Here is a 25,473-nt window from a genome sequence, read left to right on the forward strand (position 1 = left end):
AATTAAAAACAATGACAAATAAAAACAAGTTTACCATCTGGAGCAGGAGTTAAGCACATGCTTTCAGATCGTGGCTTGCAAAGCTGGAATTTGCAAAGCTGCCAGAGGAGGAGGCTACAAGCTTGTCTGACTTGAGCAGAAAGCTGTGACCTGACAGGCCTAAGAGGAGACTGCTTTTCTGTGGTGGGCAGGGTTATAAAAAAGCCACCAACTTTTCTTTTCTAGGTTTTCTGCCTCCCTGTCCCCCTCTGAGGGTTCAGTGATTTTCATCATAACTAAAATTCTGCCTGGGTGAACATATTCATTAATTCAGAAAATCCATAATATCAAATATTAGCCTGGCCATTTACAGTTTCCAAACTCATACTTTATGCTTTCTTAAATTTTTTTTTTTATCTTTTGGTTGCAAGGCACATTAGGATCTCAGTTTTCTGACCAGGGATTGAATCTGTGTCCCCTTCACTGGAAGGCAAAGTCTTAATTACTGGACCACCAGGGAAATCTCTGTATAGCACTTTCATGTATATTTTTCACTCACCATTTGAAACACTTTGACTTTTGACTCTTTTTTTTTTTTTTTTTTACTGGAAATAGATTCCATCATACTAACCAAAGCTAATATAAAAAATCAGTGAAGGACTTTTCTGGTAGTCCAGTGGCTAAGACTGTGCTCTCAATGCAGGGGGCCCAGGCTGGTCGGGGAACTGGAATCCACATACCACAACCAAGATTGAAGATTCCTTGGCTGCAGCTAAGATCCATCATAGTCAAATAAATAAATTAATAATAATAATAAAAACCAAGGAGAGGTTGGGGACCCAGTGCCAAGAACATTGCATTGGTTTGGCAACACAGCTGTGGGGTAAAGGGTATGATGTGGGCAGAATGGAAGTGTCAGAATCTGGATTATGGTGTTCAGGGACAAATTTCTTTCTGAAGAGAAAGGGAAGGGTAGGGCAGCTCTGTATAAGCATTTGCCACGCAAAGACTTTCAGAGGCACCCATGCATATGAAATTGGCAATAAATATTTGTGAGACAGATGACCCTAACTTGCAATGTGGTATGTTAGTCTTTGGAGGAGTGAAGAAATCCTTTGTTTGCCATAGGGTTATTAGGAAAACTTGTCTCCTAAACTATGTATTTTGATAAATAGCAACAAGTCTAAGCCTAAGTGAGTAGACACAGGGTCTGCTTCCACCAACACTCAACTCTTCTCTCCTTTCAATCACTGATGGGCCAGAGTCTGTTCTCCTTCCTGCTTCCTTTTTATAGACACACACAGTGCTCACTACCCCAGCAGCAATCCAGCTCAGCACTAGGCAGTGAAAACAAGTACCTTCTATCTTGCTCCCTGCAGGCTTCTTCCTGGACACATTCTGTCTTGCTGGATGTGTCAGATTGGCTTTTGGTCTAATGTTTCTTAGTCCTCACCAGACAGACCAAAAAGAGCTGATCCATGTGTTTCAGTTCAGATCACTCCAGTTCTTCTCATTGAGTTCCCGGCCCAAGCTCAGCCAGCAATGAAGGCATACCAGCTACTCCTGTGAGTAAAGCATCAATGTACCTTACAGACCCTACTTGCTAAATGGGGAGGGACTTGCTTAGATGTGGCTAAATGGTCAAGAGCAGTTGGTCTGTAGCTGAGGGGACTGAGGAACATAGAAGTGGACTTGAACTTGAGAGGATGCTTGGCCCAGTGCAAGAGCACAGTAGGGGCTCAATACCTGTGGACTGAAGTGATGACTGAGGTTGGAAAGACAAAAGAAACACACAGTGAATACTGTTTCTCACCATGTAAGAACATGCCATCAAATACCACACTATGAGACACAGTCACATTTATTAGGAGATTGTACTAGTCCTGGTTGCCACTGCAACCAGGACTTCCACAAATCTGGCTGAAAGAGGACAGAAGTTTATTTCTCTCTGATACAACAACTGTTTAGTCTACACTACCAAGACAGCACTAGTCTGAGAGGTCATTCAGAATCAATCCCTCTTCCAGCACTGCTTAGGACTATGGTTCCCTAGTTGTCCCAAAGAGCCTTGGTAAGCTCACAGGATGTGTCAACATTTTGAGGAAAACACGGTGACCCTCAGCATCTAATATACACCATATAAACTACTAGCTCAAGGTTCACAATTTCAACATCAGAGAGCACTGCCTCCTCTTGATAACATGAGATATCTCTGAATCTAGGTTTTCGGTGGGTGCCACGATAAAAAGCTGGAACTCTGAGAAAATCAGTATGCAAGAGGGAATGGGGTAATGCCGTCCAATCTGATTTGAAGGTTTGAGGAGTTGTGCAGTGCCCTGTAGGTATACATATTCTATCACCAAGTGACTGCAGTTGTTAAAGTAAAATATTTATCTTTCAATGTATGCATATTACTTGTTACAAATAACAACTGAATGCTGAGAGCCAATTCTCCATGAATCTCATGGTTTTGCATATATTGTAAACAAAGGCAGTGACTGGCTTTGATCCAGACTATCTTTTCAAAGATGCTTGTATAGGCAGCCCTTGAAAACATGGGGGTTAGGGGAGCCAACAGCAATGGAGTAAAAAATTCACATGTAATTTTTTTTTTAATTTTATTTTATTTTTAAACTTTACATCACATGTAATTTTTGACTCCTCCAAAACTTAACAACCAATAGGCTACTGTAGACCAGAGCCATACAGACAATATATACAGTCAAGTAAGACATATTTTATATGTATTATATACTACATATATACTATTAATATTATATAACAGTATAATACTATCATATGATAATAATAGTATTATTACACAAAATACATGTAAACTATATATACACTATATTTTTGTACTCCTGAAATTAGATCGATATATTCTTTGCAGCCAAAGATAGAGAAGCTCTATACCATCAGTAAAAACAAGACCAGGAGCTGACTGTGGCTCAGACCATGAATTCTTTTTTTTTTTTTAATTTATTTATTTATTTTAATTGGAGGCTAATTACTTTACAATATTGTAGTGGTTTTTGTCAAACATCAACATGAATCAGCCACGGGTGCACATGTGTTCCCCATCCAGAACCCCCCTCCCACTTCCCTCCTCATCCCATCCCCCAGGGTCATCCCAGTGCACCAGCCCTGAGCACCGTCTCATGCATCGAAACTGGACCAGCAATCTGCTTCACATATGATAATATACATGTTTTAACACTACCCTTTCAAATCATCCCACCCTCGCCTTCTCCCACAGAGTCCAAAAGACTGTTCTTTACATCTGTGTCTCTTTTGCTGTCTTGCTTATAGGGTCATCGTTATCATCTTTCTAAATTTCATATATATGCATTAGTATATTGTACTTGTGTTTTTCTTTCTTACTTCACTCTGTATAATAGGCTCCAGTTTCATCCATCTCATTAGAACTGATTCAAATGCATTCTTTTTAATGGCTGAGTAATATTCCATCACATATATGTACCACAGCTTTCTTATCCATTCGTCTGCTGATGGACATCTAGGTTGCTTCCATGTCCTGGCTATTATAAACAGTGCTGCATGAACACTGGGGTACATGTGTCTCTTTCAATTCTGGTTTCCTCAGTGTATATGCTCAGCAGTGGGATTGCTGGGTCATATGGCAGTTCTATTTCCAGTTTTTTAAGGAATCTCCACACCGCTACCCCACACCCGAGGTCAGGGGCGGTGGCCGAGAGGAGTAACCCCACGTCCAAGGAGCAGTGGCTGCGCGGGTGCAGGAGGGCCAAGAGGAGCTACTCCATGTTCAAGGTCAGGAGGGGCAGCAGTGAGTAGATACCCCTGTCAAGGTAAGAGAAACCCAAGTAAGATGGTAGGTGGTGTGAAAGGGCATCAGAGGGCAGACACACTGAAACCATAATCACAGAAAACTAGTCAATCTAATCACACTAGGACCACAGCCGTGTCTAACTCAGTGAAACTAAGCCATGCCATGTGGGGCCACCTAAGACAGGCGGGTCATGGTGGAGAGGTCTGACAGAATGTGGTCCACTGGAGAAGGGAATGGCAAACCACTTCAGTATTCTTGCCTTGAGAACCCCATGAACAGTATGAAAAGGCAAAATGATAGGATACTGAAAGAGGAACTCCCCAGGTTGGTAGGTGCCCAATATGCTACTGGAGATCAGTGGAGAAATAACTCCAGAAAGAATGAAGGGATGCAGCCAAAGCAAAAACAATACCCAGCTGTGGATGTGACTGGTGATAGAAGCAAGGTCCAATGCTGTAAAGAGCAATATTGCATAGGAACCTGGAATGTTAGGTCAATGAATCAAGGCAAACTGGAAGTGGTCAAACAAGAGATGGCAAGAGTGAATGTCGACATTCTAGGAATCAGCGAACTAAAATGGACTGGAATGGGTGATTTTAACTCAGATGACCATTATATATACTACTGAGGGCAGGAATTCCTTAGAAGAAATGGAGTAGCCATCATGGTCAACAAAAGAATCCGAAATGCAGTACTTGGATGCAATCTCAAAAATGACAGAATGATCTCTGTTCGTTTCCAAGGCAAACCATTCCATATCACAGTAATCCAAGTCTATGCCCCAACCAGTAAAGTTGAAGAAGCTGAAGTTGAATGGGTCTATGAAGACCTACAAGACCTTTTAGAACTAACACCCAAAAAAGATGTCCTTTTCATTATAGGGGACTGGAATGCAAAAGTAGGAAGTCAGGAAACACCTGGAGTAACAGGCAAATTTGGCCTTGGAATACAGAATGAAGCAGGGCAAAGGCTAATAGAGTTTTGCCAAGAGAACGCACTGGTCATAGCAAACACCCTCTTCCAACAACACAAGAGAAGACTCTACACGTGGACATCACCAGATAGGCAACACCGAAATCAGATTGATTATATTCTTTGCAGCCAAAGATGGAGAAGCTCTATACAGTCAGCAAAAACAAGACCAGGAGCTGACTATGGCTCAGATCATGAACTCCTTATTGCCAAAGGGAAGGGGAAGTCACTCAGTTGTATCTGACTCTTCGCAACCCCATGGACTGTAGCCCACCAGGCCCCTTGTCCATGGGATTTTCCAGGCAAGAGTACTGGAGTGGGGTGCGATTGCCTTCTCCGCCTTATTGCCAAATTCAGACTTAAATTGAAGAAAGTAGGGAAAACCACTAGACCATTCAGGTATGACCTAAATCAAATCCCTTATGATTATACAGTGGAAGTGAGAAATAGATTTAAGGGCCTAGATCTGATAGATAGAGTGCCTGATGAACTATGGACTGAGGTTCATGACATTGTACAGGAGACAGGGATCAAGACCATCCTCATGGAAAAGAAGTGCAACAAAGCAAAATGGCTGTCTGGGGAGGCCTTACAAATAGCTGTGAAAAGAGGAGAAGCGAAAAGCAAAGCAGAAAAGGAAAGATATAAGCATCTGAATGCAGAGTTCCAAAGAATAGCAAGAAGAGATAAGAAAGCCTTCCTCAGTGATCAATGCAAAGAAATAGAGGGAAACAACCGAATGGGAAAGACTAGAGATCTCTTCAAGAAAATTAGAGATACCAAGGGAATATTTCATGCAAAGATGGGCTCGATAAAGGACAGAAATGGTATGGACCTAACAGAAGCAGAAGATATTAAGAAGAGGTGGCAAGAATACACAGAATAACTGTACAAAAAAGATCTTCACGACTGAGATAATCACGATGGTGTGATCACTCACCTAGAGCCAGACATCCTGGAATGTGAAGTCAAGTGGGCCTTAGAAAGCATCACTACGAACAAAGCTAGTGGAGATGATGGAATTCCAGTTGAGCTATTTCAAATCCTGAAAGATGATGCTGTGAAAGTGCTGCACTCAATATGCCAGCAAATTTGGAAAACTCAGCAGTGGCCACAGGACTGGAAAAGGTCAGTTTTCATTCCAATCCCAAAGAAAGGCAATGCCAAAAAATGCTCAAACTACCTCACAATTGCACTCATCTCATTATGTAAAGTAATGCTCAAAATTCTCCAAGCCAGGCTTTAGCAATACGTGAACCATAAACTTCCAGATGTTCAAGCTGGTTTTAGAAAAGGCAGAGGAACCAGAGATCAAATTGCCAACCTCTGCTGGATCATGGAAAAAGCTAGAGAGTTCCAGAAAAACATCTATTTCTGCTTTATTGACTATGCCAAAGCCTTTGACTGTGTGGATCACAATAAACTGTGGAAAATTCTTCAAGAGATGGAAATACCAGACCACCTGACCTGCCTCTTGAGAAACCTATATGCAGGTCAGGAAGCAACAGTTAGAACTGGACATGGAACAACAGACTGGTTCCAAATAGGAAAAGGAGTACATCAAGGCTGTATACTGTCACCCTGCTTATTTAACTTAAATGCAGAGTATATCATGAGAAACGCTGGGCTGGAAGAAGCACAAGCTGGAATCAAGATTGCTGGGAGAAGTATCAATAACCTCAGATATGCAGATGATACCACCCTTATGGCAGAAAGTGAAGAGGAACTCAAAAGCCTCTTGATGAAAGTGAAAGTGGAGAGTGAAAAAGTTGGCTTAAAGCTCAACATTCAGAAAACTAAGATCATGGTATATGGTCCCATCACTTTATGGGAAATAGATGGGGAAACAGTGGAAACAGTGTCAGACTTTATTTTTTTGGGCTCCCAAATCACTGCAGATGGTGATTGCAGCCATGAAATTAAAAGATGCTTGCTCCTTGGAAGAAAAGCTATGACCAACCTAGACAGCATATTAAAAGGCAGAGACATTACTTTACAGAAAGGTTCATATAGTCAAAGCTGTGGTTTTTCCAGCAGTCATGTGTGAATGTGAGAGTTGGACCATAAAGAAAGCTGAGCGCCGAAGAATTGATGCTTTTGAACTGTGGTGTTGGAGAAGACTCTTGAGAGTCCCGTGGACTGCAAGGAGATCTAACTAGTCAATCCTAAAGGAAGTAGGTACTGAATATTCATTGGAAGGACTAATGATGAAGCTGAAGTTCCAATACTTTGGCTACCTGATGCAAAGAATTGACTCATTGGAAAAGACTCTGATGCTGGGAAAGATTTAAGGTAGGAGGAGAAGGGGACAACAGAAGATGAGATGGTTGCATGGCATCACCGACTTGATGGACATGAGTTTGAGCAAACTCTGAAGTTGGTGATGGACAGGGAAGCCTGGCATACTGCAGTCCATGGGGTCGCAGAGTCAGACATGACTGAGCGACTGAACTGACTGACTGTACTCTTTTAATAAACTAGAGACTATCAATACTGATACCACAAGTTAATGTCATCTGTTTACAAGATTAATTATCTATTAGCACCTATATCCATACTATGCATATGGGATAAAACATTGTAGATACAATGTGAGTTACTAATTCTAGACATTACAAATGAAAAGACAACATGAAAAACAAATTCACATTTATATATTATATATTCACAGATATAAAGACTCATGCACTGATAATGAAGCAGCAGCAATATGATTATGGTAAGCTTAGTGTAACTGATATAATTGTTTCACAGTGGCCTAGCTTAGACACAGTGAATGAATCCTTATAAAACTTTTATGGTATACAGTATTACAGTCATACTCATAATACAGTGTTGGAAACACTGTTAAACATTAAAAAAAATCCACCTACCTATGACAACAGGCTGATACACAGGTTCTCCAATTGGAAGGGAGAGAAACACATACTGTATGATAATGTAATTCTTTGAAAGCTAATTTATAAAGCAGTAGGAAAACCAACACATTATTAATATCAAATGTCACTTACCTTATTCCTATATAAGGTAGGCTGTGATGTTCTATACGGTGAATCCTTAGGTGAGATGATGGTGATGGCACCACATCTCATACAGTTCTTGTAGTTATTAGACTTCCATACAATAACACACAGACATACATAACAGATGGGCTGATTAACTGTAGGACATGATGATTATGTACTGTTCATTAGGTGGAAGTGGATCATCACAAAGATCTTTATTCTAGGTATCTGATTCATATCAACTAGGCTGAGGAGGAGGAAGAGGAGGGACTGGTTTTGCTGTCCCAGGTATGGGAGGGGAGGCAGGAGAGGCAGGCACACTGGGTGTAACTTGATGAAAATACACCCTAATTTCTGACTTTTTTGCTTTTTAATTTTTCTGTAACTGTTTCTATAAAGTACGAATCCTTCTTCCACTGTGTCCTTTAGTTCCAGTACCAGTAGCATAGAAAGGTCCATGCTGTAAAAGAAGTCAAAAGCAGTTTTTAATGATCAGAACTCTCTTCATAGTTAGTCTAATGTCAGTTTGTTTCCTGGCACTGCTTCTTCCTTCTTCCGTGTCTTTTTCCTCATCATGTGGCACTGGTTCAGAAGCACTCTGTCCAAGTCATCTCTTGCTAATTCCTCTTGTATCGTGCCTATTAGCTTTTGAATTTCTCTAAGATCCCTATCTTGAAACCCTTCACCCCGACCTTTTTTGCCATCATCCAAAATGTCCTTCATGATTTCCTTGATTGGTTCTGTTGTATATCCTGTGAAGTCATACACAACATCTGGACACAGTTTTATCCAGCAAGAATTTATTGTTTTGGGCTTGACGGTCTTCACAGCTTTTCCTATGATGATGGCATCTTCAATCATGTAGTCCTTCCAGACTTCCATGATCTTTCCATAGAGTTCTCTCCCATAGCATTGATAATCCTTTACATAGAGTACTACGTGTAATGAGCCATAATGGTCCCTATGACTCCCTGATCTAGAGGATGAATTAGAGATGTTGTATTTGGAAGCAGCAAGACCACTTCAACACCTTCAGTGTTGAATTCATGGATTCTGGGTGGCCAGGGGTGCTGTCCAATAAAAAGAAACCTTTAAAAGGCAGTTCTTTACTTGCAATGTAATTACTGACTTCCAGGACAAAGCATCAGTGTAAACAATCTAAGAAAAGGGTTCTCATTATTCAGGCTTCCTTGTTGCAGTACAACCAAAACACTGGCAGCTGGTGTTTTATCTTTTCCCTTCAAGGCTTGTGGGTCAACAGCTTTATAGGTAAAGTGAAGTCACTCAGTCGTGTCCGACTCTTTGCGACCCCATGGACTGTAGCCTACCACGCTCCTCCGTCCATGGGATTTTCCAGGCAAGAGTACTGGAGTGGGTTGCCATTTCCTTCTCCAGAGGATCTTCCCAACCCAGGGATCTTATAGATAAGGGCAATCCTTATCCTAAACCCCACTGCATTTGTGCGTAACAGGAGAGTTAGCCTATCCCTTCCTGAATTAAAACTAGTACTCGCTTCCCTTCCTTACTGGTAAATATCCTTTGTAGCACTTCCCCCCTGCCCCCCTCCACTGAGAATAGGGCTCTTTTTGTCTACAGTAAAAACCTGTTTAGCCTGTTATTGTTCCTCCTCAATGATTTTCTTAATGGTGCCTGGGAACTTATCTGCTGCTTCTTGGTCAGCAGAAGCTGCTGCTCCTGTTATCTTGACATGTTTTAAGTCAAACCTCTTCCTAAAATGATCAAATCAACCCTTGGTGGCATTAAGATCCTTCACTTTCCACTTAAGTCATTATATAATAATGACTGCATTTTCTCAAATCATATTAGTAGGTATGCTTTTCTTATAGTAATTCTACACCCACATAAAAGCTGCATTTTTGATATAAGATAAAAAGTTATTTTGAAAAAGGTACATTTTCATGCATGCTGGCATAGGTGTAATGATGTTTTCACATATTTCCTTTCATTTTTTTTTTTACAATGGTCTTTATGCTGGATTCATTTATCCTGAAATGGCTGGCAACTGCAGCTGCAGACCTCAATCTACAGTATATACACCAAGCAATTCAGCTCTTCCTTGAAATGTCATGACTTATCTCTCCTTCACGGGAGCATTTCTAGAATCACTAGTGGCACTTCATATTGCTCTCATGGTGTTATTCAAGGTTTACAGTGTTGCATTAAACACAAAGAAAAATATACACGAACAGCAAGAGATCACTTTTTACTGTGATATGCAATTTACTGGAAAGATGAAGTGCTCACATGGAAATGATTAGTGTCTCATGGCATTTTAAGTGGATATCCCCAGAGGAAGAAATGGCAACCCACTCCAGTATTCTTGCCTGAAGAATCCCATGGACAGAGGACCCTCCTAGGGTGCAGTCCATGGGTTGCAAAAGAGTTGAACATGACTTAGCAACTAAACAGCAGCAAACAATAAAACACACTTGAGCTTACCACAATATTAAAAGATTAATTATAAGAGTACACAACATTTAATTTTATGCAGTTATGATTCAATATTGCATCGTTACATGTTTACATTTTGCTTGATGGCAAATGGATCATGTACTTCTATAAGTTGTTGCACCCATTTTGGTAAATTTTAACTCCTTATAATAGATTACTATATATTTTATGGTAGAAAATGATCAAATAAACTAGTATCTAAATATATTTTATACATTCATGACATATCTTTCTTATTTTTTTCAATATTTCTAGGTTACATGGCTATTCTGTGATGTTTTTCAAATGGTGCCAAATCTCCAAATAATTTTCTAATGTGTTTATTGAGAATAATCCACATATGGGACTTCCCTGGCAGTCCAGTGATTAAGACTCCACGCTGCCACTGCAGGGGGCACAGGTTCAATCCCTGGTCAGATCTCGTATGCCACATGGTGTGGCAAAAAAAAAAAAAAAAAATCCACATATAAGTGAAACCATGTAATATAAACCCGTGTCACTTAAGGGTTAACTGTATATGACAATTTCTTATTTTGCCTCTTTGATAATTATATATACTTCACTCTGTAATCTTTCAATATCCAGCCCTATATCACTCTGCCTTGATCAGGCTTTCCCAGTTATAAGCCTATAACTTAACTCCCAGTCACAATTGCTTATCAGACAAATGGTCTATAGTTAAGCTGTCTAACAGAGCAGTCACTAGCCACAGGTCATCACTGGGCACCTGAAATATGGCCATTCTGAAATGAATTATGTTGTTGGCATAAACTACACACTGGACTTCAAAGATATATCACATACACACAAATTATATAAAATCTCATTAATAATTTTTGCATTGATTATATGTTGAAATTAAAATATTTTGGATTATCATGTCAAATAAAAATATTATTTAAATTATTAACCTCTATCTCTTTTTTAGTTTAATATGGCTAACTAGAAAAATTTTAATTGCTTATGTAACTTACATTTTATTTCTACTGAGAAGCACTTAAAAATATATTCCATGAAAATATGCAATAGAGGACATAATAATTACTAAGAGCATTTCAGATTTTGAAGTATCTGTATATAAAGATGGACTTCCAAGGCAGCACTAGTGGTAAAGAATCTGCCTGCCAATGCAGGAGACTTAAGAGATACCAGTTCGATCCCTGGATCGGGAAGATCCCTTGGAGGAGAGCATGGCAATCCACTCCAGTATTCTTGCCAGAAGAATTCCATGGATAGAGGCTGGAGGGCTAAAAGTCCATAGGGTTGCAAAGAGTCAGAAACGACTGAAGCGACTTAGCACAAATGCATGCATACATAAAGATATAAGTCAAAAAGTAAACAAGTAAGAATTTCCAGTGAATTATTTATATCTAATATATAATCTTGGAAGTCAACTAAGAAATGAACTGCCAGTTAGTTGGAAAATGGAAAAATAGCATTTTTCCGCAATAGTACTTTAAAAAAGTAAAATCACATCTGGATACTTTTATTTTAAAAAGATTAGGTTTATCAGGAAAAGACTTGGATTAGTAAGTTTAAAAACAGCAGTAAATCATAAAAGCTTTATCAAAAACATCAAATTCTCCCACAGAGTCCAAAGTCAAGAAACAGAAAATGTGCTACATTCTTAGCCCCCTTGCTGTCTATAGAAAACAACCTAAGATGAAACACTGGGAGCCAAAACAGCATGAGTGGCATTCTCAAATGCCTGCTTTGAATCCTTAGAGAACTCAGAATAGAACATAGAATATTATGTTCAGTTCAGGTGAGTTCAGTTGCTCAGTCGTGTCTGACTCTTTGTGACCCCATGAATCGCAGCACGCCAGGCTTCCCTGTCCATCACCAACTCCCGGAGTTCACTCAAACTCACGTCCATCGAGTCGGTGATGCCATCCAGCCATCTCATCCTCTGTCATTCCCTTCTCTTCCTGCCCCCAATCCCTCCCAGCATCAGAGTCTTTTCCAATGAGTCAGCTCTTTGCATGAGGTAGCCAAAGTACTGGAGCTTCAGCTTCAGCATCATTCCCTCCAAAGAACACCCAGGGCTGAGCTCCTTCAGAATGGATTGGTTGGATCTCCTTGCAGTCCAAGGGACTCTCAGGAGTCTTCTCCAACACCACAGTTCAAAAGCATCATAGAATATAACTGTTGTCTCAACAGGAAGAAATTAAGTGAGTTGTGTTCTCCTTGAAGACTAAACAGTATCATGTGCTCCAAAGGAAATACATGAGTTTCAGTAGGTCTAGAAAGGACTATTGACAGGAAAGTCTATTAGAAACGAGCAAAATGAGGACCTCTGGTTATCAGAAAATATGAAGGAGGAGAAAAGTACTAGCCATGAAAAATAAACACAATATTCCTACTTAAGAGTCTCCTAATGCTCTTCAACAGGAGATTAAAGAGCCCAGTCCAAGGACACAGGGTCCATTTATAGGTTCAACAAACACTCACTGTCAGACACTACGTGTCAGGCACCATGCTCAGAGGTGAAAATACAAAGTCCTATTAAGGCACATTCCCTGCCTCCGAGAAGTGAATAGTATAGTGAGTGAAGTAGGCATATATACCAATAATTACCATCTGGTTTACACATTCTGTCAGAATTTATTTAAGGAAAATATGCCATATACAGTCACAGAGATAGGTCCAAATCAGGGGCTCAGAGAATAGCCTGCAAGCCAAATCTGCCTTCATCTGCCACCTACTTTTGTAAATAAAGTTTAATTGATTTCTGTATTGTCTGTGGCTGCTTTTCACTACAATGCCAGGGTTGAATACACAACAGACACTGTAAGGTAAACAAAGACTAAAATGTTTAATATCTGATCCTTCACAGAAAACGTTTGCCAATCTCTGATCTAAATCAAACTGGGGGGTCAGGTAAAGCATACTGAAGAAGACAAGAATCAATACTAAAGTTTTGCAGAATAAGTGAGATTTATCTGAAAAAAGTAATAAGCATCCCTCTTCCTATTACCCATTTTTCAGGAGGCATGGGAAATAGGTTGCACAAGCATTCCAGGTTGAGGGAATTTGCCCATGGAAATGTGAAGGGGCCTAAAACAATATGAAGAACATAATTTTACCCTAGAGAACACAGAAAAGCTGAAGGCAGTTTTCTTCAGAAATACACACATTAACAGTAAGTTCTCAGTCATAAAAACACAGCCTGTTGGTTATCAGGCTTTCTTTTATCCCTGCAAGTGAAGCATGCTGCTCCTGAACTTCAAGCTATGAAAACACTCAGGTCAAAACTCACGGTCTATCACCCACTGGAGCAAGACCTGGAGCAGCCAAATCTCAATTCTCTTCTTTGCTACATAGACAGAAGACCAGCTCTGGCTAAAGTGTGTTACAGTTTCTCTCTAAACCCATTTTCACCAAAACAGACTCCAAGATGCGTATTTGAGAGAATCAAAAGCCTGAGCCCTACCCCTCAATACAGTACGCTAAAAGCAAAAGCCCTATTTTGGGGAGGAATAGAACTCATATTCTATTTTAATGATTAAAAAAAATTCACCCTAATCCCAGGGTACTTTAACAGCTATCTAAACATGAGAAAATCTAGAGGTGTATCACATTTCATGAATGAATCTCTGGAATAAGACAAAGGGGAAATCATAGAATGCTCATCCATTCTTCTCTGTTTCTCTCTCTTTTTTAAAAAAGTTTTTGGCTAAGCTGTGCTGCATGCAGGATCTTAGTTTCTCAACCAGGGATCGAACCTGCACCCTCTGCAGATTCTTAACCACTGGATTACCAGTGAAGTTCCTCATTCCTTTTTTAAAAATATTGTTGTCATCTTTACAAAAAGATTCTCAAAAGAATTTTTTACTTTAAAATATAATTTGACTTCTAAAATATAATTTGATAGCATAAATTGCATGTCAAAATTTTAGATGCATATATCTCAAGCAATAAAGCAAGCAATATCTTTTAATTAAATTTAGCTCAAAATATCACTTAAACTTTTGACTATATTTTACAATTCAAAGGAAATCAGTTTAAGAAAGATACAAACAAAAAGATAACTTTCACCAGTCTTATGCCATGTTTGGAAATCCCACAGATCTTAGTTAATTAAAGACTCTTACTTGAGACACAGTGATGTCCATCCGATACCACAATTTCCACAGAGTGTTCATATGCTGTTCAAGATGTTTATGTATTCCAATTCAGCAGCCATTAACAAAAATCTTGATTGCACTAAAATATAAAACCAAAAGCATTTTTTACTTAGTAACTTTATAATAAGCTATAACTAAAGGTTAACAATAAATTTTTTTTGCATCTATACATACTCAGCCACAGGGAGAGGAGAAATTTCTTCACAGTGGCAGCTGTTCGGTTCCTCCACTGTAAAATAAAGTTACTACTTTTGTGCAAAGTTTTATTCAGTTCAGTTCAGTTCAGTTACTCAATTGTGTCCGACTCATTGTGACCCCATGGACCACAATACGCCAGGCCTCCCTGTCCATCACCAACTCCTGAAGTTTACCCAAACTCATGTCTATTGAGTCGGTGATGGAATCCAACCATCTCATCCTCTGTTGTCCCCTTCTCCTCTTGCTCTCACTCTTTCCCAGCATCAGGGACTTTTCAAATGAGTCAGCTCTTCACATCAGGTGGCCAAAATATTGAGTTTCAACTTCAACATCAGTCCTTCCAATGAACACCCAGGACTGATCTCCTTTAGGATGGACGGTTGGATCTCCTTGCAGTCCAAGGGACTCTCAAGAGTCTTCTTCAACACCACAGTTCAAAAGCATCAATTCTTTGGTGCTCAGCTTTCTTTATGGTCCAACTCTCACATCCATACATGACTACTGGAAAAACCACAGCTTTGACCATATGGACCTTTCTGCAAAGTAATGTCTCTGCTTTTGAATATGCTATCTAGGCCAGTCATAGCTTTTCTTACAAGGAGCAAGCATCTTTTTATTTCATGGCTGCAGTCACCATCTGCAGTGATTTTGGAGTCCAAGAAAATAAAGTCTGTCACTGTTTCCATTGTTTCCCCATCTAGTTGCATGAAGTGATGGCACTGGATGTCATGATCTTAGTTTTCTGAATGTTGAGCTTTCAGCCAACTTTTTCACTCTCCTCTTTCACTTTCATCAAGAGGCTCTTTAGTTCTTCACTTTCTGCCATAAGGGTGGTGTCATCTGAATATCTGAGGTTACTGATATTTCTCCCAGCAATCTTGATTCCAGCTTGTGTTTCATTCAGCCCAGCTTTGAGTCTAGATAAATATGCATTTTCTCATCAATCTTTTCCATTGATTAATATTAATTACACCTTAGACAAAGATCATCAATGGAAAAGACTGATAAGGAAATGCATATTTATCTAGACTCAATAAAACTTTCCACAAAGATAGTAACTTTATAGTGGAGGAACCTAATAGCTGCCACTGTGAAGTTAACATTACCAATGATGGGACATAATGACATCATGTGACTCCTGATATGATGTCCTGGGAAGCACACAATATGACCTCTAGATTTGTTCTGCCAAGAAATGGCATAAATTGAATATAATCATGAAGAAATTTTAGAAAAATCCAAATTGAAGGATAGTCTACAAAAAAAAAAGTCTATCCTTTCCAAAAATTTCAGTGTTTCAAAACATTCAAGATAAAAACAAGGGAAGATTTTTTTTTTGCATTTGTGTGTGTTGCTCAGTTGTCTCAGGACTGTTTGGAACCCCATGTTGCCCACCAGGCTCCTCTGTCCATGGCATTTCCAAGGCAAGAATACTGCAGTAGGTTGCCATTTTCTACTCCAGGGGATCTTCCTGACCCAGAGATCCAATCCTGTCTCCTGCATTGGCAGGCAGATTCTACTGCGCCACCTGGGAAGTCCTTTTGCATTTATAATATTCTCTTAAGAGTTTATTATAAACTAGTGTTACAGGCCACAAGGAATAAGAGGACTACGCCTTACAGAAAAAAGGCAAGGAGTTGAGGGGGACCAAGATGAGTGTAGGGCTTTGGTGGGAGCATTCATGGGTAGGTGGGCCTCTAAGGGAAACCAGACAATCCAGTAAGACTCCTCGAACAGCTTAACAAACAAACAGGTGTGGTAATGTGGCCCTAGGGAATCAGGCCCACTCCTCTGCGGAGATACTTCCACATCTCCAGACATGATCCACACTATCCTGTGTAGATATATTTAGAATCCTTTTTGGCAAACACATAGACTGTGTTGCCGTTTTTTCTTGAGCAATCACAACCTACGTGGACAATTAAGAGTTACAGCCATAAAATCCATAAGATCCTTGAAATAGAAAGAACAGTGAAAGCTGCATCTTAATTTAATGTCATCACACAGGCTCGCTGAAACATCAACTCTTGAACTTTATAAACTCCATTTTGCAAAACTGCTCCACAGAAACATACAACTAACCAAATTTCTAGAGCATAGTATATGCAGTTGAATAAAACCTTGTTATGTAAATTCAGCCATCACCCTCCCAAATAATTCAAATGCCACTTTCAGATTAATCTGTATAAAGGCTTACATTTTAATTTCAACTTTCATAATATAAATCTAATGCTAATTGTGTAATTTTTTTTTAACATAAGGCTACTATACTTTTCTGATCCATTAAGAATGAAAGAGCCATCAGGATCCAAGGGGCATCCATTTAATTCACAAAGATCATGATCTGTTAAGCCATTGAATAGGCAGTATATTGAATGCAACATAACTGGAGTTTTACCATGAAAGTTTGCTGATGCTGCACCTGAAGTTGTTCTTAACCTTCCTTAATGACTATTTCTATAATATCAACATAAAGAGGACCAGATAATAAAAGTAGATCACAAACTAATAGTAAGGTAATTGCTAAAACTCTCAACTGATTAAAATTACATTTTCTATTTTGTTTCGGTATCAGCTGGTGAAATAACTCTTTCTTATATAAGATTTCTTACCCTGGCGTCAGGAGGCATCACTGGTGAAGTAGCACCATCTCTTTCTCAATGGGTAGGTTTGGAGAGGTAAATTTATTCAAACTTCAGCAAACATCTTGGCTAAAATGAAACCAAAGAATATAAAAAAGGCAAATAATATTTTTCCATAAAAGTTTTGATGATTCCATTTAAACCAAAATTGACATTTTAAGTAGAAGATGGTATATAAATTGGCTAAATTAATCCACTTTGCTAATATGGATACTCTTCAGAGTTAAAAGCCATATTCCATAGACATTAAGTTTTATACTTCATCACTTTCTTAATAAAGAGGCAAAAATAGAATTAATATACCACAAGTAAATAAAAACTATACGTATGCCAGGACTTTGCTGGTGGTCCGGTATTTAAGAATCCATCTGCAATCCAGGGGATGTGGGTTCAAACCCTGGTTGGAGAACTAGGACCCCACATGTTACAGAGCAACTAAGCCCACACACTGCAACTACTGCCTGTATGGGGCAACTAGAGAGTCCATGCACCACAGCAAAAGATACTGCATGATGAAATGAAAATCCCAAGTGCAGCAACTAGGACCTGATGCAGTCAAATAAATAAACAAGCAGTTTTTAAAATAAATAAAATAAAGATTGTTTTAAGAGACAATGATGGATACTACATAATAATCAAGGGAACAATCCAAGGAGACATTACAATTGTAAATATGGACCCCATGGACTGTAGCCTACCAGGCTCCTTTGTCCATGGGATTTCCCAGGCAAGAATATTGAAGCGTGTTGCCATTTCCTTCTCCAGGGGATCTTCCCAATCCAGGGATTGACCCAGGTATCCTGCATTGCAGGAGGATTCTTTGCTGACTAAGCCACCAGGTCTAAGCTTTCTAAATATATATGCACCCAACATAAAAGCACCTCAACAGAGAAAGCAAATCCTAACAGTCATAAAAGCTCAAATCAACAGTAATACAATAATAGTGGGAGACTTTTAACAATCTCTTTACATCAATGGACAGAAAATCAATAAGGAAACAAAGGTCTTAATAGACAGATTAGACCATTGGGCTTAGTTGATATTTATAGTACATTACATCTGAAAGCAGAAGAATACACTTTCTTCTCAAGTGCACATGGAACATTCTCCAGGATAGATCACAAGCTGAGCCACTAGGCCAGCCTAAGTAAATTTAAGAAAACTGAAATAATATCAAGCATCTTCTCTGACCACAGTGCTATGAGATTAAAAGTCAACTACAAGAAAAAATACTGTAAAAAACACAAACTTATGGAGACCAAACCATATGTTACTAAACAATGTATCACTGAATAAATCAAAGAAGAAATAAAATTAAAATGAGTGAAAATGAAAACACAGGATCCAAAACCCATGGGATACAGCAAAGACAGTTCTAAAAGGGAAGTTTATAGTAACACAATCTTGTTGTTGTACACAATCTTGTTGTTGTCGTTCAGTCACTCAGTTGTGTCCAACTCTGAAACTCCATGGACTGCAGCGTGCCAGGCTTCGCTGTCCATCATCATCTCCCAGAGCTTGCTCAAACCCATATTCATTGAGTCAGTGATGCCATTCAACTATCTCAACCTCTGTCATCCCCTTCCCCCCCTACCTTCAATCTTTCCCAGCATCAGGGTCTTTTCCAATGAGTCAGTTCTTCACATCAGGTGGCCAAAGTATTGGAGCTTTAGCTCCAGCATCAGTCCTTCCAATGAATATTCAGGGTTGATTTCCTTTATGATTGACTGGTTTGATCTCCTTGCAGTCCAAGGGACTCTCAAGAGTCTTCAACACCACAGCTCAAAAGCATCAATTCTTTGGTGTTCAGCCTTCTTTATGGTCCAACTCTCACATCCCATTAATGACTACTGGAAAAACCACAGCTTCGACTATATGGACCTTTGTCAGCAAAGTAACGTCTCTGCTTTTAATACAATCTTAACTTCAGGATATAAGGAAAATTTCAAATAAGGAACTTAACCTTACACCTAAAGTCACTAGAGAAAGAAGAACAAACAAAATCCAAACTTAGTAAAAGGAAAGAAATCACAAAGGTCAGAGCAGAAACTCAATGTTATGTCACAGCCTGGATGGGAATGGAGTTTGGGGAAAATGGATAAATGTATATGTATGGCTGAGTCCCTTCACTGTTCACCTGAATCTATCACAACATTGTTAATATGCTATAGTCTAATACAAAATAAAAAGTTTCTTTTAAAAGATCTGAGCAGAAATAAATGAAATAGAGACAAAAAATAGCAAAAACTAAACTAAAATCTAAAAACAAACAAAACTAAAATCCAGTTTTTTTAAAAGATAAAGGAAACTGATAAACTTATTGCCAGATTCATCAAGAAAAAAGGAAGAGGACTCAAATCAATAAAATTAGAAATGAAAAAGGAGAAGTTACAAGGGACACCACATAAATATAAAGGATCATAAGAGATTACTACAAGCAACTATAAGCCAATAACATGGGCAACTTTGAATACATGAGCAATTTCTTAGAAAGGTACAATCTTCTGAGACTGAACCAGGAAGAAATAAAAAATATGAATACACCAATCACAAGTACTGAAATTGAAACTATAATTTAAAAACTTCCAACAAACAAAAGTCCAGGAACATATGGCTTCATAGGTGAATTCTACCAAACATTTAGAGAATAGTTAACATCTATCCTTCTGAAACTATTCCAAAATATTTCAGAGGAAGGAACACTCCAAACTGATTCCATGAGGCCACCATCTACTTGATACCAAAATCAGAGGAAGATACCACAAAAAAAAAAGAAAGAAAATTACAAGCCAATATAACTGATGAACATAGAAAATCCTAAACAAAATACTAGTAAACCAAATATAACAATATATTAAAAGGATCATACACCACAATTAAGTGGGATTTATCCCAGGGATGTAAGGATTTTTCAGTATCCACAAATCAATCAATGTGATTCATCACATTATAAGTTGAAGAAGATTAACAACAACCAAATGATCATCTCAATAGATGCAGAAAAAGCTTTTGACAAAATTCAACACCCATTTATGGTAATAAACTCCCAGAAGTGGGCTTGGAGGGAACCTACCTCAACATAACAAAGGTTGTAAATGACAAACCTATAGCTAACATCATACTGAACAGTGAAAAACTGAAAGCATTTCTTCTATGATCAGAAACAAGACAAGGATGTCCACTCTTGCCACTTTTATTGAACACAGTTTTAGAAGTCCTAGCCACAGCAATCAGAGTAGAGAAAGAAATAAAAGGAATCCAAATTGGAAAAGAAAAACTGTCACTGCTTGAAGATGATTCTATACATAGAAAATCCTACAGATACTACCAGAAAACTACTAGAGCTCATCAATGAATCTGGTAAAGTTGTAGGATACAAAATTCATACAGAGAAATCTCTTACTTTTCTATACACTAACAACAGAAGATCAGAAAGAGAAATTCAAGAAACAATCCCATTTACCATCACACCAAAAAGAGTAAGACACAAAGGAATAAACGTATCTAAGGAGGCAAAAGATTTATACCCCCAAAACTATAAAACATGACAAAAGAAATGGAAGATGACACAAACATTTCCAATCCAAGAAAATCCCTGTTCTTGGATTGGAAGAATCAATTTGTCAAAATGACTATACTTCCCAAGGATATTTACAGATTCAATGAAATCTCTATCACATTACCAATGGCATTTTTCAGAAAATTAGAAAAAAAATTTAAATTTGTATGGAAACACATACACACACACACACACACACACACACACACACACACACATAAACCAGATGAGTCAAAGCAATCATGAAAAAGAAAAAATGGAGCTGGAGGAGTCCAGCTCCATGACTCCAGACTATACTACAAAGCTACAATAATCAAAACAGTATGGTACTAGCACAAAAACAGAACACAGAACAGGAGAGAAAGCCTGCTGGGCATATAAAAGCTATGTTTACACCACACCATAGTCTACTAAGCATTATGTCTAAAAAAATGTAGGGGCTTCCCTGGTGGCTCAGTGGTAAAAAAATCTGCCTGCCAGTGCAGGGGATATGGGTTCAATTCCTAATCTGGGGAGATCCCACATGACATGAAGCAACTAAACCTGTGCACCACAGCTACAGAGCCTGTGTTCTAGAGCCCAGGAGCTGCAACTACTGAGCCCACATGCTGCAACTCACACACCCTAGAGCCCATGCTCTGTAACAACAGAAGCCACCTCAATGAGACTACAAAGCCACTACATACCACTAGAGAGTAGTCCTTGCTCTATGCAACTAGAGAAAAGCCTGTACAGCAATGAAGACCCAGCACAGCCAAAAATAAATAAAATTTTAAAAATAAAAATAAATGCACTCACCTTAATTTAAAAATACATTTTTTGTGAAGAAATGCTAACCATTATCTGAGCCTTCAGCCACTCATAGTAGTAAAATCAAAGATCACTGATCAGAAATAATCATAAAAAACATAATAATGAAAAAGTCTGAAATACTGCAAGAATTGCCAAAATGTGACACAGAGATATGAAGTGAACACATGCAGTTTAAAAAATGGCATCAATAGACTTGCTCAATGCAGGGTTGTCAAAAAGCTAAACCTATAAAGAAAGTAATATTGTAAAGCACATAAAGAGGAGTAAAATTTTTAAAAGTATGCCTATAAATACTTGTCAGCCCAAGGTAAATTCAAATTTTCCTTCCTGGAACTTTCCTTTCTGGAACCTTCTTCCCAAATATTCTCCATCCGAAGTTAGTTAAATCCCCAGATGCTCAACCCACCCATATGGAGGGCTGACTGTACTTAGAAGTCATCCACTAATACATGGTAACTGAAGCTACAGAGAATGAATGAAATCATTCAGGAATAATGTGAACAGCAGAAGAGAATGAGAAAAAAAGTCACACAGGTGAGAATTAAGTGAGAGGGATGTAGCAAATGGAAGGAAGGAGTTTTCATGGAAAAGTAATCAACAGTGTTGACTACCAAAGGGTTTACATAAGATTTTAAAAACGTCCATTTGATTTGCGTCAATTGAGATGTCACTCATTTTCTTAAAATACTGAAAGAAAAAGGAAATATTAAACGTGTTTTCTCAAGGACAATAGAGAGCTAGTATTTCATATAAAAAGAAGCCAGCTCAAAAACAAGTGTCTAAAACCTGATGAAAGTGAAAGTGAAGTCATTCAGTTGTGTCCAACTCTTTGTGATCCCATGGACTGTAGCCTACCAGGCTCCTCAGTCCGTGGAATTTTCCAGGCAAGAGTACTGGCTGCTGCTGCTGCTGCTGCTAAGTCGCTTCAGTCGTCCGACTCTGTGCGACCCCATAGACAGCAGCCCACCAGGCTCCGCCGTCCCTGGGATTCTCCAGGCAAGAACACTGGAATGGGTTGCCATTTCCTTCTCCAGGGGATCTTCCCAACCCAGGGATTGAATCCGAGTTTCCCGCATTGCAGGCAGACACTTTACCGTCTGAGCCACCAGGGAAAACCTGATAAGAGCATATCTAATAATGATATCAAAGGACACAAGCAGGAATTTAATGAAGACTCAATGCTAGAGCAAATGTGATCACCAATCTAACATTAATTCTTTTTCCACAGGATTATTATACATTGCTAATGAGAATATTAATTAACATAATCAACTACAGTGGTCACTTGGAATCATCTAGCAAAATGTTAATAATTTGTGTAACAAGTGTCCATTTTCTAACCTGAAATTCTATACCTAAAAATTTATCCTGCAGAATATACTTGTATTGAACAAAATGATATGTACAAGATTACTCATTACAGCACTGTCTGAAGCGGAAAAAGACTGGAAATAACCCAACTATACATCAAGACACAACTTTATAGTATATCCATACAAACTACGTATCTGTGAAAAAAAATTAGGATGTTCTCTATGTACTGATATGAAACTCTTTTGGATATAGATATATAAAGCAAAAAATAAAAGTACAGAAAAGTGTGAAGTTACTTTTGGTCTGTAAAAGCAGGAAAAATAGAATACTATTCGTATTTCTTTGAATATAAATGAAGTATCTGGAGAGCTAAGAATCTAGAACAGTGGTTACCTACAGAGGAGATGGTGGACAGGACAGGATGGTGGAAAAGAATAAGACCTCACAGTTAACATTTTCATGGTTTATGAACCACGAGAGTATATGACCAACTCGAAAATTGAGCTAAAAAACGGTTTCAATTTTGAATGTAATGATTTCTAGACTCAAGATTAAAAGGTGACAGAAATAAATAGTAGAGTTTAAGCTTCTTCTATTTTCTCCGTGAAGCAACTGAAAGAATAAGGAGAAATGAAAGGGTTGAAAACGGTATAAGGAGCTAGAAGAAAACGGCATTGAAACAGAAGCTGTAGAGAATGAAATTGGGAGCTGTGGAAAATACACTAGACATGACTAAGAATTCTACATATTAAAAAAAAAAAAGATACGTTGACCATGTTCAGTAAAATACGTGCCACCTAGAACTGTGTCATCTTGTGGAAAGAGGATATGTAAAAGTCATCTTTTAGGATAATTTACATAGGCACATGACATCATGAAGAAATGCCAAACCAGATCAATCCCTGATCCCCACCGCCCGCCCCATTCTTAGTCCCTGGTGTATTTCCAGAGCCTAGCACAGTGCCTGGCACAGGCTGACCCTCAAAAATTCAACAATTCAATAAATCCATTAACTTTGGCCTTAAGGGAAATCAAGAAAGCAGCCCTTTGCATCAAAGTCAGAACAACGGAATCGGTCCTGTTTCTATACGCCATTTTCAATATGCGAAGGGAGTGTCAGATTTACCGAGAAGCAGACAAGGGAAAGAAGAGTCTCTCCGACCGAGATCATAAAGACTGCGTTTCCTGAACCCTTCGCCTCTCAAAATCCCGGGCTCCTTCCCAGCCTGGAGAATGTGGGTAAACGACTGGGGACGTGGTCCGACCGGCCCGGTAAAATGAAAGAATGTTGGTCGCTCAGTCGCCTCCGACAGCAAGGACTGTAGCCTACCAGGCTCCTCTGTCCATGGAATTCTCCAGGCAATTCTCTGGAATACTGGAGTGGGTGCCATGCCCTCCTCCAGAGGATCTTCCTCACCCAGGAATCCAACCCGAGTCTCCTGCATTGAAAGTAGATTCTTTATCGCCTGAGCCACCAGGGAAGCCCAAGAGGTACCCTGGATCGGGAAAGTGAAAGTGAAGTCGCTCAGTTGTGTCCGACTCTGCGACCCTATGGACTGTAGCCTGCACCAGGCTCCCCTATCCATGGGATTTTCCAGGCAAGAGTACTGGAGTGGGTTGCCATTTTCTCCTCCAGGGGATCTTCCTGACCCAGGGATCGAACCCAGGTAACCTGGATTGGGAAGGAGGCCACAAATCCTTCATTCGTTCAGCCCCCCATGTTTCCCCCCTTAGATGGCTCGCCGCGGAGTGTTCTGAATGTTCACGTACCCTTGTGTGTGTCACACATACTGATTAACGGTTCACGACACTCTTAAAATCACAGACAGAATGGCCGAGCAGCCACACACACACACACACGCGGCGTCAGACGAAAGCACCTCTGCCTTCGGCATTCCCAGAATACTCTGCGTCTTACACTGGGGACGGGAGGGGCGGGGGAGGGAATATAAATTATGCGCCTGCGCAAAGCGTAGGTTAAGGTTTCCTAACGGCTAGAAATTCTGCACACGCGCAAATTGTAGGCGGACGCTTCAAGCTGTTTATATACGGGGAGGATCGCTCCTACACGCTCGGCCTCGGATATAGCCAATGAAAAGTTTTTGCTTTTTAGTGCTGTTACATAATGACACAAGGGTTCCTTGGTGGCTCAGCCATACAGAATCCGCCTGCCATGCAGGAGACGCTGGTTTGATCCCTGGGTCGGGAAGATCCCGTGGAGAAGGAAATGACTACCCACTCCAGTATTCTTGCCTGGAGAATCCCATGGACGGTGAAGTCTGGGGTCGCAGAGTCGGACACGACTGAAGCGACTGAGCACGCACGCATAATGACACATGGGGAAAAAGCCAAGATGTATTAATAAAAGGTTTCTATTGTGGCTGTAAGTCTGCCGCATTCGATTTTCAACTTTTTTTTTCCTCCTACTTCCAAAGACAAAAAACACAAAGATTTTAAAAATAAGATTTTTTATTAGCGGGCAGTGCCAGCGGCGGGGCGCTGAAAAGCCTGAAAATGAACAGACCCTCACTCGCAAGCCTATTCCACCAACCCACTCTAGTCTTAAGTCCCCGATATCTTT

The 25,473-nt window shown here is 39.4% G+C and overlaps 1 long non-coding RNA gene across 1 annotated transcript; it reads right to left on the reverse strand.

Annotated features, from left to right (window-relative positions):
* Positions 1–3,741: 3,741 nt before the first annotated feature.
* LOC123334415 lies at positions 3,742–25,471 on the reverse strand. Its single transcript, XR_006552238.2, has 5 exons — positions 24,663–25,471; positions 17,177–17,275; positions 14,334–14,445; positions 7,774–8,227; positions 3,742–3,801 (listed from the first exon to the last, which is right to left on the reverse strand). It is a non-coding gene; the product is annotated as an uncharacterized LOC123334415 (long non-coding RNA).
* Between the last annotated feature and the right edge of the window lie 2 nt (positions 25,472–25,473).

Source organism: Bubalus bubalis, chromosome 7, assembly GCF_019923935.1.
Source record: "Bubalus bubalis isolate 160015118507 breed Murrah chromosome 7, NDDB_SH_1, whole genome shotgun sequence".
Taxonomy (NCBI): Eukaryota; Metazoa; Chordata; class Mammalia; order Artiodactyla; family Bovidae; genus Bubalus; species Bubalus bubalis.